The following is a 15751-nucleotide window of genomic DNA, read 5'->3' as shown; positions in this document are numbered from 1 at the left end:
TAAACACCACTTCATGCTCCTCCTATTTTTCAGACCGTTTCATGCTCCTCATATATTTCACAGGTTTGGAGCTCTTCATATTTTTCACACCTTTTAGGCCCTGCATGTTTTTCAACACAATTTCATGCTCCTTATATTTTCAGACCATTTCATGCTCCTCTTTTTTTTGAGACCGTTTCATGCTCCTCATATTTTTGACAACTTTTGAAGCTTTTCATATTATTCACACCTTTTCAGGCTCTTCATGTTCTCAACATCGTTTCATGCTCCTCTTATTTTTCAGACCGTTTCATGCTCCTCATATTTTTCAGACCGTTACATGCTCCTCATATTTTTGACACATTTTGAAGCTCTAAATGTTTTTCAACACAGTTTCATGCTCCTCCTATTTTACAGACGGTTTCATGCTCCTCCTATTTTTCAGACCGTTTCATGCCCCTTATATTTTTGACACATTTTGAAGCTCTTGATATTTTTCACACCTTTTCAGGCTCTTCATGTTTTTCATCACCATTTCATGCTACTCCTATATTTCAGACCGTTTCATGCTTCTCATATTTTTGACATCTTTTGAAGCTCTACATATATTTCACACCTTTTCATGCTCTTCATGTTTTTCAACACCGTTTCATGCTCCTCCTATCTTTCAGACCGTTTCTTGCTCCTCATATTTTTGACACCTTTTGAAGCTCTTCATGTTTTTCAACACCATTTCATGCTTCTCATATTTTTCAGAACGTTTCATGCTCCTCATATTTTTTACACCTTTTGAACCTCTTCATATTTTTCACACCTTTTCATGCTCTAAATATTTTTCACATCTCTTCATGTGCTCCATATTTTTCACACCGTTTCATGGGCTTCATTTTTACACCGTTTCATGCTCCTCATATTTTTCACACCGTTTCATGCTCTTCGTATTTTTCACACATTTTCATGCTCTTTGTATTTTTCAGACATTTTCATTCTCTTGGTAATTTTTCACACCTTTTTATGCTCTTCATATTTTTCACACATTTTCATGCACTTCGTAGTTTTCACACCTTTTCATTCTCCTCATATTTTCAGACCTTTTCATACTCCTCGTATTTGCAGACCTTTTCGTACTCCTCGTGTTTTTCACACCATTTCATGCTCCTCATATATTTCACAACTTTTCATGCTCTTCATATTATTGACATATTTTAATGCTCCTCATATTTTTCCCATCTTTTCATGCTCCTCATATTTTTGACACGTTTAAAAGGTCTTCATATTTTTCACACTGTTTCATGATCTTCATATTTTCACACCATTTCATGCTCTTCAAATTTTTTAGACCTTTTCATGCTCCTGTTTTTTTCACACCTTTTCATGCTCCTCGCATTTTTCACACCTTTTCATGCTCCTCGTATTTTTCAGACCTTTTCATGCTCCTAATATTGTTCACACCTTTTCATGCTTCTCGTATTTTTCGCACATTTTCTTTCTCATCGTATTTTTCACACCTTTTCATGCTCCTTGTATTTTTCACACCTTTTCATGCTCTTCGTACTTTTCACACCTTTTCATGCTCTTCGTATTTTTCCCACCTTGTCATGCCAGTCGTATTTTTTAGAACTTTTCATGGTCCTCGTATATTTCAGACCTTTTTGTGCTCCTCGGATTTTTCACATCTTTTCATGCTCCTCGTATTTTACAAACCTTTTCATGCTCCTTGTATTGTTCCCACCTTTTCATGCTCTTCGTGTTTTTCAAACCTTTTCATGCTCTTCGAATTTTTATACATTTTCATGCTCTTCGTGTTTTTCACACATTTTCATGCTCTTCGTGTTTTTTACAATTTTTCATGCTCCTCATATATTTCACACCTTTTCATGCTCCTCGTATTTTTCACACCTTTTCATGCTCCTCGTATTTTTCTGACCTTTACATGCTCCTCATATTTTATAGACCTTTTCATGCTCCTCGTATTTTTCAGACCTTTTCATGGTCCTCGTACTTTCAGACCTTTTTGTGCTCCTCGTATTTTTCACACCTTTTCATGCTTCTCATATATTTAACAACTTTTCATGCTCTTCATATTTTTGACACATTTTCATGCTCCTCCTATTTTTCATACCGTTTCATGCTCCTTATATTTTTCACATCTTTTCATGGTCCTCATATTTCTGACACGTTTTTAAGGTCTTCATGTTTTTCACACCGTTTCATGCTCTTTATATTTTCACACCGTTTCACGCTCCTCACATTTTTTAGACCGTTTCATGCTCCTCATATTTTTCAGACCTTTATTTGCTCCTCGTATTTTTCACACCTTTTCATGCTCCTCGTATTTTACAGAGCTTTTCATGCTCCTTGTTTTTCTCACACCTTTTAATGCTCTACGTATTTTTCACAACTTTTCATGGTCCTCATATTTTTCAGACCTTTTCATGCTCCTACTATTTTTCACACCTTTTCATGCTCCTCGTATTTTTCACACCTTTAATGCTCCTCGTATATTTCACACCTTTACATGCTCTTCGTATTTTGCAAACCTTTTCATGCTCTTCGAATTTTTCACACATTTACATGCACTTCGTGTTTTCCACAACTTTTCATGCTGCTCATGTTTTTCACACCATTTCATGCTCTTCATATTTTTCAGACCGTTTCATGCTCCTCAAATTTTTCACACCTTTCCATGCTCCTCGTATTTTTCGTACCTTTTCATGCTCCTGTATTTTTCACACTGTTTCATGCTTTTCATGTTTTTCACACCTATTCATGCTCCTCGTGTTTTTCACAGCTTTTCATGCTCCTTTTATTTTTCACATATTTTCATGCTCCTCGTATTTTTCACACCTTTTCATGCTCCTTATATTTTTCACACCTTTTCATGCTCCTCGTATTTTTCACACCTTTTCATGCACTTTATGTTTTTCCACACCGTTTCCTGCTCCTCCTATTTTTCAGACCGTTTCATGCTCCTCATATTTTTGATACCTTTTGAAGCTCTTCATATTTTTCACACCTTTTCATATTCCTCCTATTTTGCAGACCGTTTCATGCTCCTCCTATTTTTCAGACCTTTTCATGCTCCTCATATTTTTGACACCTTTTGAAGCTCTTAATGTTTTTCAACATCGTTTCATGCTCCTCCTATTTTTCAGACCGTTTCATGCTTCTCATTTTTTGACACCTTTTGAAGCTCTTCATATTTTTCACACCTTTTGAGGCTCTTCATGTTTTTCAACACCGCTTCATGCTCCTCCTATTTTTCATACCGTTTCATGCTCCTCATATTTTTGAAACCTTTTTTAGCTCTTCATATATTTCACACCTTTTCTGGCTCTTAATATTTTTCAACACCACTTCATGCTCCTCCTATTTTTCAGACCGTTTCATGCTCCTCTCATTTTTGACACGTTTTGAAGCTCTTCATATTTTTCACACCTTTGGAAGCTCTTCATATATTTCACACCTTTTCAGGTTCTTCATATTTTTCATCACCGCTTCATGCTCCTCCTATTTTTCAGACCGTTTCATGCTCCTCATATTTTTGAGACCGTTTGAAGCTCTTCATATTGTTCACATCTTTTCAGGCTCTTCATGTTTTTAAACACCGTTTCATGCTCCTCCTATTTTTCAGACTGTTTCATGTTTCTCTTATTTTTGACACCTTTTGAAGCTCTTCATAATTTTCACACCTCTTCAGGGTCTTAATGTTTTTCAACACCGCTTCATGCTCCTCCTATTTTTCAGACCATTTCGTGCTCCTCATCTTTTTCACACATTATGAAGCTCTTCATATTTTTCACTCATTTTCAGGCTCTACATGTTTTTGAACCCCGTTTCATGCTCCTCTCATTTTTGACACCTTTTCAAGCTCTTCATATTTTTAATACCTTTTGAAGTTCTTCATATTTTTCACACCTTTTCAGAGTCTATATGTTTTTGAACACCGTTTCATGCTCCTCCTATTTTTGAGACTGTTTCATGCTCCTCATATTTTTGACACCTTTTGAAGCTCTTCTTATTTTTCACACTTTCCAGGATCTTCATGTTTTTGAACACCGCTTCATGTTCCTCCTATTTTTCAGACCGTTTCATGCTCCTCATATTTTTGACACGTTTTGTAGCTTTTCATATTTTTCAAAACTTTTCAGGCTCTTCATGTTTTTGATCACCGTTGTCATGCTCCACCTATTTTTCAGACCGTTTCATGCTCCTCATAAATTTGACACCTTTTGAAGCTCTTCATATTTTTCACACCTTTTCAGGTTCTTCATGTTTTTGCACACCGCTTCATGCTCCTCCTATTTTTCAGTCAGTTTCATGCTCCTCATATTTTTCACACCTTTTTAAGCTCCTCATATTTTTCACACCTTTTTAAGCTCCTCATATTTTTCACACCTTTTGAAGCTCTTCATATTTTCAACAACTTTTCAGGCTCTTCGTTTTTTTTGAACACCGTTTCATGCTCCTCCTATTTTTCACACGGTTTCATGCTCCTCATGTTTTTTACTCGTTTTGAAGCTCTTCATATTTTCAGACATTTTCAGGCTCTTCAGGTTTTTCAACAACGCTTCATGCTCCTCCTATTTTCAGACCGTTTCATGCTCCTCATATTTTTGACACATTTTGAAGCTCTTCATATATTTCACACCTTATCAGGATCTTCATGTTTTTGAACACCGCTTCACGCTCCTCCAACTTTTCAGATCGTTTCATGCTCCTCATTTTTTTGACCCCTTTTGAAGCTCTTCATATTTTTCACACCTTTTCAGGCTCTTCATGTTTTTCAACACGACTTCATGCTCCTCCTATTTTTCAGACCGTTTAATGCTCCTCATATTTTTGACACCTTTGGAAGCTCTTCATATATTTCACACCTGTCAGGCTCTTCATGTTTTTCAACACCACTTCATGCTCCTCTTTTTTTTCAGACAGTTTCATGCTCTTCTCATTTTTGACACGGTTTGAAGCTCTTCATATTTTTCACACCTTTGGAAGCTCTTCATACTTTTCACACCTTTTCAGGTTCTTCATGTTTTTCAACACCTCTTCATGCTCCTCCTAATTTTCAGACCGTTTCATGCTCCTCATATTTTTGAGACCTTTTGAAGCTCTTCATATTGTTCACACATTTTCAGGCTCTTCATGTTTTTAAACAACGTTTCATGCTCCTCCTATTTTTTCAGACTGTTTCATGCTTCTCTTATTTTTGACACCTTTTGAAGCTTTCATAATATTCACACCTCTTCAGGTTCTTAATGTTTTTCAACAACGCTTCATGCTCCTCCTATTTTTTAGACCGTTTCTTGCTCCTCTTCCTTTTCACACCTTTTGAAGCTCCTCTTATTTTTCACACCTTTTTAGGCTCTTCATGTTTTTTAACACCGTTTCATGCTCCTCCTATTTTTCAGACGGTTTCATGTTCCTCATTTTTTTACTCGTTTTGAAACGCTTCATATTTTTCACACCTTTTCAGGCTCTTCATGATTTTCAACACCACTTCATGGTCCTCCTATTTTTCAGATCTTTTCATGCTCCTCCTATTTTTCAGACCGTTTCATGCTCCTCATGTTTTTCACACATTTGAAGCTCTTCATATTTTTCACAGCTTTTCAGGCTCTTCATGTTTTTGAACACCGCTTCATGCTCCTCCTATGTTTAAGATCGATTCATGATCCTCATATTTTTGACACCTTTTGAAGCTCTTCATATTTTTCACAACTTTTCAGGCTCTTCATGTTTTTCAACACTGCTTCATGCTCCTCCTATTTTTCAGACCGTTTCATGCTCTTCATATTTTTCAAACCTTTTGTAGCTCTTCATATTTTTCACACCGTTTCAGGCTCTTCATGTTTCTCAACACCGTTTCAGTCTCCTCCTATTTTTCAGACCGTTTCATGCTCCTCATATATTTCACACCTTTTGAAGTTCTTCATATTTTTCACAGCTTTTCAGGCTCTTCATGTTTTTGAACACCGCTTCATGCTCCTCCTATATTTAAGATCGATTCATGATCCTCATATTTTTGACACCTTTTGAAGCTCTTCATATTTTTCACACCTTTTCAGGCTCTTCATGTTTTTCAACACTGCTTCATGCTCCTCCTATTTTCACAACGTTTCAAGCTACTCTTAATTTTCACACCTTTTGAAGCTCTTAATATTTTTCACACCTTTTCAGGCTTTTAATGTTTTTCAACACCGCTTCATGTTCCTCCTATTTTTCAGACCGTTTCATACTCCTAATATTTCTGACACCGTTTGAAGCTCTTCATATTTTTACACCTTTTGAGCTCTTCCTATTTTTCACACGTTTTCGGGCTCTTCATGTTTTTCAACACTGCTTCATGCTCCTCCTATTTTCACAACGTTTCAAGCTACTCTTAATTTTCACACCTTTTGAAGCTCCTCATATTTTTCACACCTTTTCAGGCTTTTCATGTTTTTCAACAACGCTTCATGCTCCTCCTATTTTTCAGACCGTTTCATGCTCTTCATATTATTGACTCCTTTTGAAACTCTTCATATATTTCACACCTTTTCAGACTCTTCATGTTTTTCAACACCACTTCATGCTCCTCCTATTTTTAAGACCGTTTCATGCTACTCTCATTTTTGACACGATTTGAAGCTCTTCATATTTTTACACCTTTTGAGCTCTTCCTATTTTTCACACCTTTTCAGGCTCTTCATGTTTTTCAACACTGCTTCATGCTCCTCCTATTTTCACACCGTTTCATGCTACTCTTAATTTTCCACCTTTTGAAGCTCCTCATATTTTTCACACTTTTTCAGGCTTTTCATGTTTTTCAACACCGCTTCATGTTCCTCCTATTCTTCAGACCGTTTCATGCTCCTCATATTTTTGACACGTTTTGAAGCTCTTCATATTTTTCACATCTTTCCAGGCACTTCATGTTTTTGAACACCTTTTCAGGCTTCTCATGTTTTTCGACACCGCTGCATGCTCCTCCTATTTTTCAGAGCGTTTCATGCTCTTCATATTTTTGACAACTTTTGAAACTCTTCATAAATTTCACACCTTTTCAGGCTCTTCATGTTTTTGAACACCGTGTCATGCTCCTCATATTTTTCTGACCGTTTCATGCTCCTCATATTTTTGACACCTTTTGAAGCTCTTCATATTTTTCCCACCTTTTCAGGCTCTTCATGTTTCTAAACACGGCTTCATGCCCCTCATATTGTTCAGACCATTTCATGCTTCTCATATTGCAGACACCTTTTAAGCTCTTCATATTTTTCACACCTTTTCAGGCTCTTCATGATTTTGAACAGCGTTTCATGCTCCTCTTATTTTTCAGAACGTTTCATGCTACTCCTGTTTTTGATACGTTTTGAAGCTCTTCATGTTTTTCAAACCGTTTCATGCTCTTCATGTTTTTCAACACCTCCTCATGCTCCTCCTATTTTTCAGACTGTTTCATGCTCCTCATATTTTTGACACCTTTTGAAGCTCTTCATATTTTTAACGCCTTTTAAGTCTCTTCTTGTTTTTCAACACCGCTTCATGTTCCTCCTATTTTTCAGACCGTTTCATACTCCTAATATTTCTGACACCGTTTGAAGCTCTTCATATTTTTACACCTTTTGAGCTCTTCCTATTTTTCACACGTTTTCGGGCTCTTCATGTTTTTCAACACTGCTTCATGCTCCTCCTATTTTCACAACGTTTCAAGCTACTCTTAATTTTCACACCTTTTGAAGCTCCTCATATTTTTCACACCTTTTCAGGCTTTTCATGTTTTTCAACAACGCTTCATGCTCCTCCTATTTTTCAGACCGTTTCATGCTCTTCATATTATTGACTCCTTTTGAAGCTCTTCATATATTTCACACCTTTTCAGACTCTTCATGTTTTTCAACACCACTTCATGCTCCTCCTATTTTTAAGACCGTTTCATGCTACTCTCATTTTTGACACGATTTGAAGCTCTTCATATTTTTACACCTTTTGAGCTCTTCCTATTTTTCACACCTTTTCAGGCTCTTCATGTTTTTCAACACTGCTTCATGCTCCTCCTATTTTCACACCGTTTCATGCTACTCTTAATTTTCCACCTTTTGAAGCTCCTCATATTTTTCACACCTTTTCAGGCTTTTCATGTTTTTCAACACCGCTTCATGTTCCTCCTATTCTTCAGACCGTTTCATGCTCCTCATATTTTTGACACGTTTTGAAGCTCTTCATATTTTTCACATCTTTCCAGGCACTTCATGTTTTTGAACACCTTTTCAGGCTTCTCATGTTTTTCGACACCGCTGCATGCTCCTCCTATTTTTCAGAGCGTTTCATGCTCTTCATATTTTTGACACCTTTTGAAACTCTTCATAAATTTCACACCTTTTCAGGCTCTTCATGTTTTTGAACACCGTGTCATGCTCCTCATATTTTTCTGACCGTTTCATGCTCCTCATATTTTTGACACCTTTTGAAGCTCTTCATATTTTTCCCACCTTTTCAGGCTCTTCATGTTTCTAAACACGGCTTCATGCCCCTCATATTGTTCAGACCATTTCATGCTTTTCATATTGCAGACACCTTTTAAGCTCTTCATATTTTTCACACCTTTTCAGGCTCTTCATGATTTTGAACAGCGTTTCATGCTCCTCTTATTTTTCAGAACGTTTCATGCTACTCCTGTTTTTGATACGTTTTGAAGCTCTTCATGTTTTTCAAACCGTTTCATGCTCTTCATGTTTTTCAACACCTCCTCATGCTCCTCCTATTTTTCAGACTGTTTCATGCTCCTCATATTTTTGACACCTTTTGAAGCTCTTCATATTTTTAACGCCTTTTAAGGCTCTTCTTGTTTTTCAACACCGCTTCATGCTCCTCCTATTTTTCAGACCGTTTCATGCTCCTCATATTTTTGACACCTTTTGAAGCTCATCATATTTTTAACACCTTTTCAGGCTCTTCATGTTTTTCAACACCGCTTCATGCTCCTCCTATTTTTCAGACTGTTTCATGCTCCTCATATTTTTGACACGTTTTGAAGCCTTTCATGATTTTCACACCTTTCAGCTCTTCATGTTTTTGAACACCTTTTCATGCTCCTCCTATTTTTCAGACCATTTCATGCTCCTCATATTTTTTACACCTTTTGAAGCTCTTCATATTTTTAACGCCTTTTAAGGCTCTTCTTGTTTTTCAACACCGCTTCATGCTCCTCCTATTTTTCAGACCTTTTCATGCTCCTCATATTTTTGAAACCTTTTGAAGCTCATCATATTTTTAACACCTTTTCAGGCTCTTCATGTTTTTCAACACCGCTTCATGCTCCTCCTATTTTTCAGACTGTTTCATGCTCCTCATATTTTTGACACGTTTTGAAGCCTTTCATGATTTTCACACCTTTCAGCTCTTCATGTTTTTGAACACCTTTTCATGCTCCTCCTATTTTTCAGACCATTTCATGCTCCTCATATTTTTTACACCTTTTAAGCTCTTCATATTTTTCACACCTTTTCAGGCTCTACAGGTTTTTGAACACCGCTTCATGCTCCTTCTATTTTTCAGACCGTTTCATACTCGTCATATTTTTGACACGTTTTGAAGCCCTTCATATTTTTCACACCTTTCAGACTCTTCATGTTTTTGAACAGCGTTTCATGCTCCTCCTAATTTTCAGACCGCTTGATGCTCCTCGTATTTTTGACACATTTTAAGCTCTTCATATTTTTAACACATTTTCAGGCTCTTCAAGTTTTGGAACACCGCTTCATGCTACACCTATTTTTGACACCTTTTGAAGCTCTTCATATTTTTCACTCCTTTTCAGACTCTTCATGTTTTTCAACACCGTTTCATGCTCCTCCTATTTTTCAGACCGTTTCATGCTCCTCATATTTTTGACACCTTTTGAAGCTCTTCATATTTTTCAAAACTTTTGAAGCTCTTCATATTTTTCATACCTTTTCAGGCTCTTCATTGTTTTCAACACCACTTCATGCTCCTCCTATCTTTCAGTTCATTTCATGCTCCTCATATTTTTGACACCTTTTGAAGCTCTTCTTGTTTTTCAACACCGTTTCATGCTCCTCCTATTTTGCAGACCGTTTCATGCTCCTCAGTGTTTTCAGACCGTTTCATGCTCCTCATATTTTTGTCACCTTTTGAAGCTCTTCATGATTTTAAACACCGTTTCATGTTCTATCTATTTTTGGACCGTTTCTGCTCCTCCTACTTTTGAGACCGTTTCAAGCTCCTCATATTTTTGACACCTTTTGAAGCTCTTCATATTTTTCAAAACTTTCACAGCTCTTCATGTTTTTCAACTCAGTTTCATGCTTCTCCGATTGTTCAGACCGTTTCATGCACCCCATATTTTTCAGTCCATTTCACTCTCCTCATATTTTTGACACCTTTTGACTCTCTTCATATTCTTCACACCTTTTAAGGCACTTCAGGTTTTTCAACACCGTTTCATGCTCCTCTTAATTTTCAGACCGCTTGATGCTCCTCGTATTTTTGACACATTTTGAAGCTCTTAATATTTTTCACACCTTTTCAGGCTCTTCATGTTTTTCAACACCGTTTCTTGCTCCTCCTAGTTTTCAGACCGTTTCATGCTCCTCATATTTTTAACACCTTTTGACGCTCTTCATATTTTTCACACTTATTCCTGCTCTTCATGTTTTTCAACACCGTTTCCTGCTCCTCCTATTTTTCAGACAGTTTCGTGTTCCGCATAATTTTCAGAAAGTTTCATGCTCCTCATATTATTGAAACCTTTTGAAGTCCTTCATATTTTTCACACCTTTTCAGGCTCTTCATGTTTTTCAACACCACTTCATGCTGCTCCTATTTTTCAGACCGTTTCCTGCTCCTCATATTTTTGACACCTTTTGAAGCTCTTCATATATTTCAAACCTTTTCAGGCTCTTCTTGTTTTTGAACGCAGCTTCATGTTCCTCATATTTTTCAAATTCTTTCATGCTCCTCATATTTTTGACACCTTTTGAAGCTGTTCCTATTTTTCACAACTTTTCATGCTCATCATGTTTTTGAACTCCGTTTCTTGCTCCTCCTAAATTTCAGACAGTTTCATGCTCCTCATATTTTTGACAACTTTTCAAGCTCTTCATATTTTTCACACCTTTTCATGCTTTTCATATTTTTCAAAACCGTTTCATGCTCCTCATATTTGTCAGACCGTTTCGTGCTCCTCATAAATTTCAGACCGTTTCATGCTCCACATATTTGACAGCTTTTGAAGCTCTTCATATTTTTCACAGCTTTTCAGGCTCTTCATATTTTTCAACACCGTATCATGCTCCTCATATTTTTCAGACAGTTTCGTGCTCCTCATAATTTTCAGACCGTTTCGGTCTCCTCATAATTTTGACACCTTTTGAAGCTCTTCATGTTTTCACCACCGTTTCATGGTCCTCCTATTTTTCAGACCATTTCATGCTCCTCATATTTTTCACTCCTTTTGAGGCTGTACAAATTTTTCACACCTTTTCAGGATTTACATATTTTTCAACACCGTTTTATTCTCCTCCTATATTTGAGACCGTTTCAAGCTCCTCATAAATTTGACACCTTTTGAGGCTCTTCATATTTTTCACACCTTTTCAGGCTCTTCATGTTTTCAAAAAACGTTTCATGCTCCTCCTATTTTTCAGACCGTTTCATGCTCCTCATATGTTTGACACCTTTTGAAACTCTTCATATTTTCACACCTTTTGAAGCTCTTCATATTTTCTACACCTTTTGAAGCTCTTCATATTTTTCACACCTTTTCAGGCTCTTCATGTTTTTCAACACTGCTTCATGCTCCTCCTATTTTTCAGACCGTTTCATTCTCGTTATATTATTGACAAGTTTTGAAGCTCTTCATATTTTTAACACCTTTTCAGGCTCTTCATGTTTTTGAAGACCGTTTCATGCTCCCCCTAATATTCAGAGCGTTTTATGCTCCTCATATTTTTGACACCTTTTGAAGCTCTTCATATATTTCACACCTTTTCAGGCTGTTTATGTTTTTTAACACCGCTTCATGCTGCTCCTATTTTTCAGACCGTTTCATGCTCCTCATATATTTGACACGTTTTGAAGTTCTTCATATATTTCACAACTTTTCAGGCTCTTCTTTTTTTCAACACCGATTCTTGCTTCTCCTATTTTTCAGACCGTTTCATGTTCCTCATATTTTTGACAACTTTTGAAGCACTTCATGTTTTTCACACCTTTTCAGGCTCTTCACTTTTCAACACCGCTTCATGCTCCTCCTATTTTTCAGTTCATTTCATGCTCCTCATATTTTTGACACCTTTTGAAGCTCTTCTTGTTTTTCAACACCGTTTCATGCTCCTCCTATTTTGCAGACCGTTTCATGCTCCTCAGTGTTTTCAGACCGTTTCATGCTCCTCATATTTTTGTCACCTTTTGAAGCTCTTCATGATTTTAAACACCGTTTCATGTTCTATCTATTTTTGGACCGTTTCTGCTCCTCCTACTTTTGAGACCGTTTCAAGCTCCTCATATTTTTGACACCTTTTGAAGCTCTTCATATTTTTCAAAACTTTCACAGCTCTTCATGTTTTTCAACTCAGTTTCATGCTTCTCCGATTGTTCAGACCGTTTCATGCACCCCATATTTTTCAGTCCATTTCACTCTCCTCATATTTTTGACACCTTTTGACTCTCTTCATATTCTTCACACCTTTTAAGGCACTTCAGGTTTTTCAACACCGTTTCATGCTCCTCTTAATTTTCAGACCGCTTGATGCTCCTCGTATTTTTGACACATTTTGAAGCTCTTAATATTTTTCACACCTTTTCAGGCTCTTCATGTTTTTCAACACCGTTTCTTGCTCCTCCTAGTTTTCAGACCGTTTCATGCTCCTCATATTTTTAACACCTTTTGACGCTCTTCATATTTTTCACACTTATTCCTGCTCTTCATGTTTTTCAACACCGTTTCCTGCTCCTCCTATTTTTCAGACAGTTTCGTGTTCCGCATAATTTTCAGAAAGTTTCATGCTCCTCATATTATTGAAACCTTTTGAAGTCCTTCATATTTTTCACACCTTTTCAGGCTCTTCATGTTTTTCAACACCACTTCATGCTGCTCCTATTTTTCAGACCGTTTCCTGCTCCTCATATTTTTGACACCTTTTGAAGCTCTTCATATATTTCAAACCTTTTCAGGCTCTTCTTGTTTTTGAACGCAGCTTCATGTTCCTCATATTTTTCAAATTCTTTCATGCTCCTCATATTTTTGACACCTTTTGAAGCTGTTCCTATTTTTCACAACTTTTCATGCTCATCATGTTTTTGAACTCCGTTTCTTGCTCCTCCTAAATTTCAGACCGTTTCATGCTCCTCATATTTTTGACAACTTTTCAAGCTCTTCATATTTTTCACACCTTTTCATGCTTTTCATATTTTTCAAAACCGTTTCATGCTCCTCATATTTGTCAGACCGTTTCGTGCTCCTCATAAATTTCAGACCGTTTCATGCTCCACATATTTGACAGCTTTTGAAGCTCTTCATATTTTTCACAGCTTTTCAGGCTCTTCATATTTTTCAACACCGTATCATGCTCCTCATATTTTTCAGACAGTTTCGTGCTCCTCATAATTTTCAGACCGTTTCGGTCTCCTCATAATTTTGACACCTTTTGAAGCTCTTCATGTTTTCACCACCGTTTCATGGTCCTCCTATTTTTCAGACCATTTCATGCTCCTCATATTTTTCACTCCTTTTGAGGCTGTACAAATTTTTCACACCTTTTCAGGATTTACATATTTTTCAACACCGTTTTATTCTCCTCCTATATTTGAGACCGTTTCAAGCTCCTCATAAATTTGACACCTTTTGAGGCTCTTCATATTTTTCACACCTTTTCAGGCTCTTCATGTTTTCAAAAAACGTTTCATGCTCCTCCTATTTTTCAGACCGTTTCATGCTCCTCATATGTTTGACACCTTTTGAAACTCTTCATATTTTCACACCTTTTGAAGCTCTTCATATTTTCTACACCTTTTGAAGCTCTTCATATTTTTCACACCTTTTCAGGCTCTTCATGTTTTTCAACACTGCTTCATGCTCCTCCTATTTTTCAGACCGTTTCATTCTCGTTATATTATTGACAAGTTTTGAAGCTCTTCATATTTTTAACACCTTTTCAGGCTCTTCATGTTTTTGAAGACCGTTTCATGCTCCCCCTAATATTCAGAGCGTTTTATGCTCCTCATATTTTTGACACCTTTTGAAGCTCTTCATATATTTCACACCTTTTCAGGCTGTTTATGTTTTTTAACACCGCTTCATGCTGCTCCTATTTTTCAGACCGTTTCATGCTCCTCATATATTTGACACGTTTTGAAGTTCTTCATATATTTCACAACTTTTCAGGCTCTTCTTTTTTTCAACACCGATTCTTGCTTCTCCTATTTTTCAGACCGTTTCATGTTCCTCATATTTTTGACAACTTTTGAAGCACTTCATGTTTTTCACACCTTTTCAGGCTCTTCACTTTTCAACACCGCTTCATGCTCCTCCTATTTTTCAGACCGTATCATGCTCCTCATACTTTTGAAAACTTTTGAAGCTCTTCATATATTTCACACCTTTTCAGGCTCTTCATGTTTTGCAACACCGTTTCATGCTCCTCCTTTTTTTCAGACCGTTTCATGCTCCTCCTATTTTTCAGACTGTTTCATGATCCTCATATATTTGACTCCTTTTGAAGCTCTTCATATTATTCACACCTTTTCAGGCTCTTCATGTTTTTCAACACCACTTCATGCTCCTCCTATTTTTCAAACAGTTTCATGCTCCTCCTATTTTTGACACCTTTTGAAACTCTTCATATATTTCACACCTTTTCAGGCTCTTCATGTTTTTCAACACCGCTTCATGCTCCTCCTATTTTTCAGACCGTTTCATGCTCCGTATATTTTTTACTTCTTCTGAAGCTCTTCATATATTTCACTCCTTTTTAGGCTCTTCGTGTTTTTCAGCACCGTTTCATGCTCCTCCTATTTTTCAGAACGCTTCATGCTCCTCATATTTTTGACACATTTTGTAGCTCTTCAAATATTTCACACCTTTTCAGGCTCTTCATATTTTTCAACACCGCTTCATGCTCCTCCTATTTTTCAGACTGTTTCATGCTCCTCATATTTTTGACACGTTTTGAAGCCTTTCATGATTTTCACACCTTTCAGCTCTTCATGTTTTTGAACACCTTTTCATGCTCCTCCTATTTTTCAGACCATTTCATGCTCCTCATATTTTTTACACCTTTTAAGCTCTTCATATTTTTCACACCTTTTCAGGCTCTACAGGTTTTTGAACACCGCTTCATGCTCCTTCTATTTTTCAGACCGTTTCATACTCGTCATATTTTTGACACGTTTTGAAGCCCTTCATATTTTTCACACCTTTCAGACTCTTCATGTTTTTGAACAGCGTTTCATGCTCCTCCTAATTTTCAGACCGCTTGATGCTCCTCGTATTTTTGACACATTTTAAGCTCTTCATATTTTTAACACATTTTCAGGCTCTTCAAGTTTTGGAACACCGCTTCATGCTACACCTATTTTTGACACCTTTTGAAGCTCTTCATATTTTTCACTCCTTTTCAGACTCTTCATGTTTTTCAACACCGTTTCATGCTCCTCCTATTTTTCAGACCGTTTCATGCTCCTCATATTTTTGACACCTTTTGAAGCTCTTCATATTTTTCAAAACTTTTGAAGCTCTTCATATTTTTCATACCTTTTCAGGCTCTTC

Source organism: Dama dama, chromosome 3, assembly GCF_033118175.1.
Source record: "Dama dama isolate Ldn47 chromosome 3, ASM3311817v1, whole genome shotgun sequence".
Classification (NCBI taxonomy): Eukaryota; Metazoa; Chordata; class Mammalia; order Artiodactyla; family Cervidae; genus Dama; species Dama dama.
Note: the sequence above shows the minus strand (reverse complement) of the source record.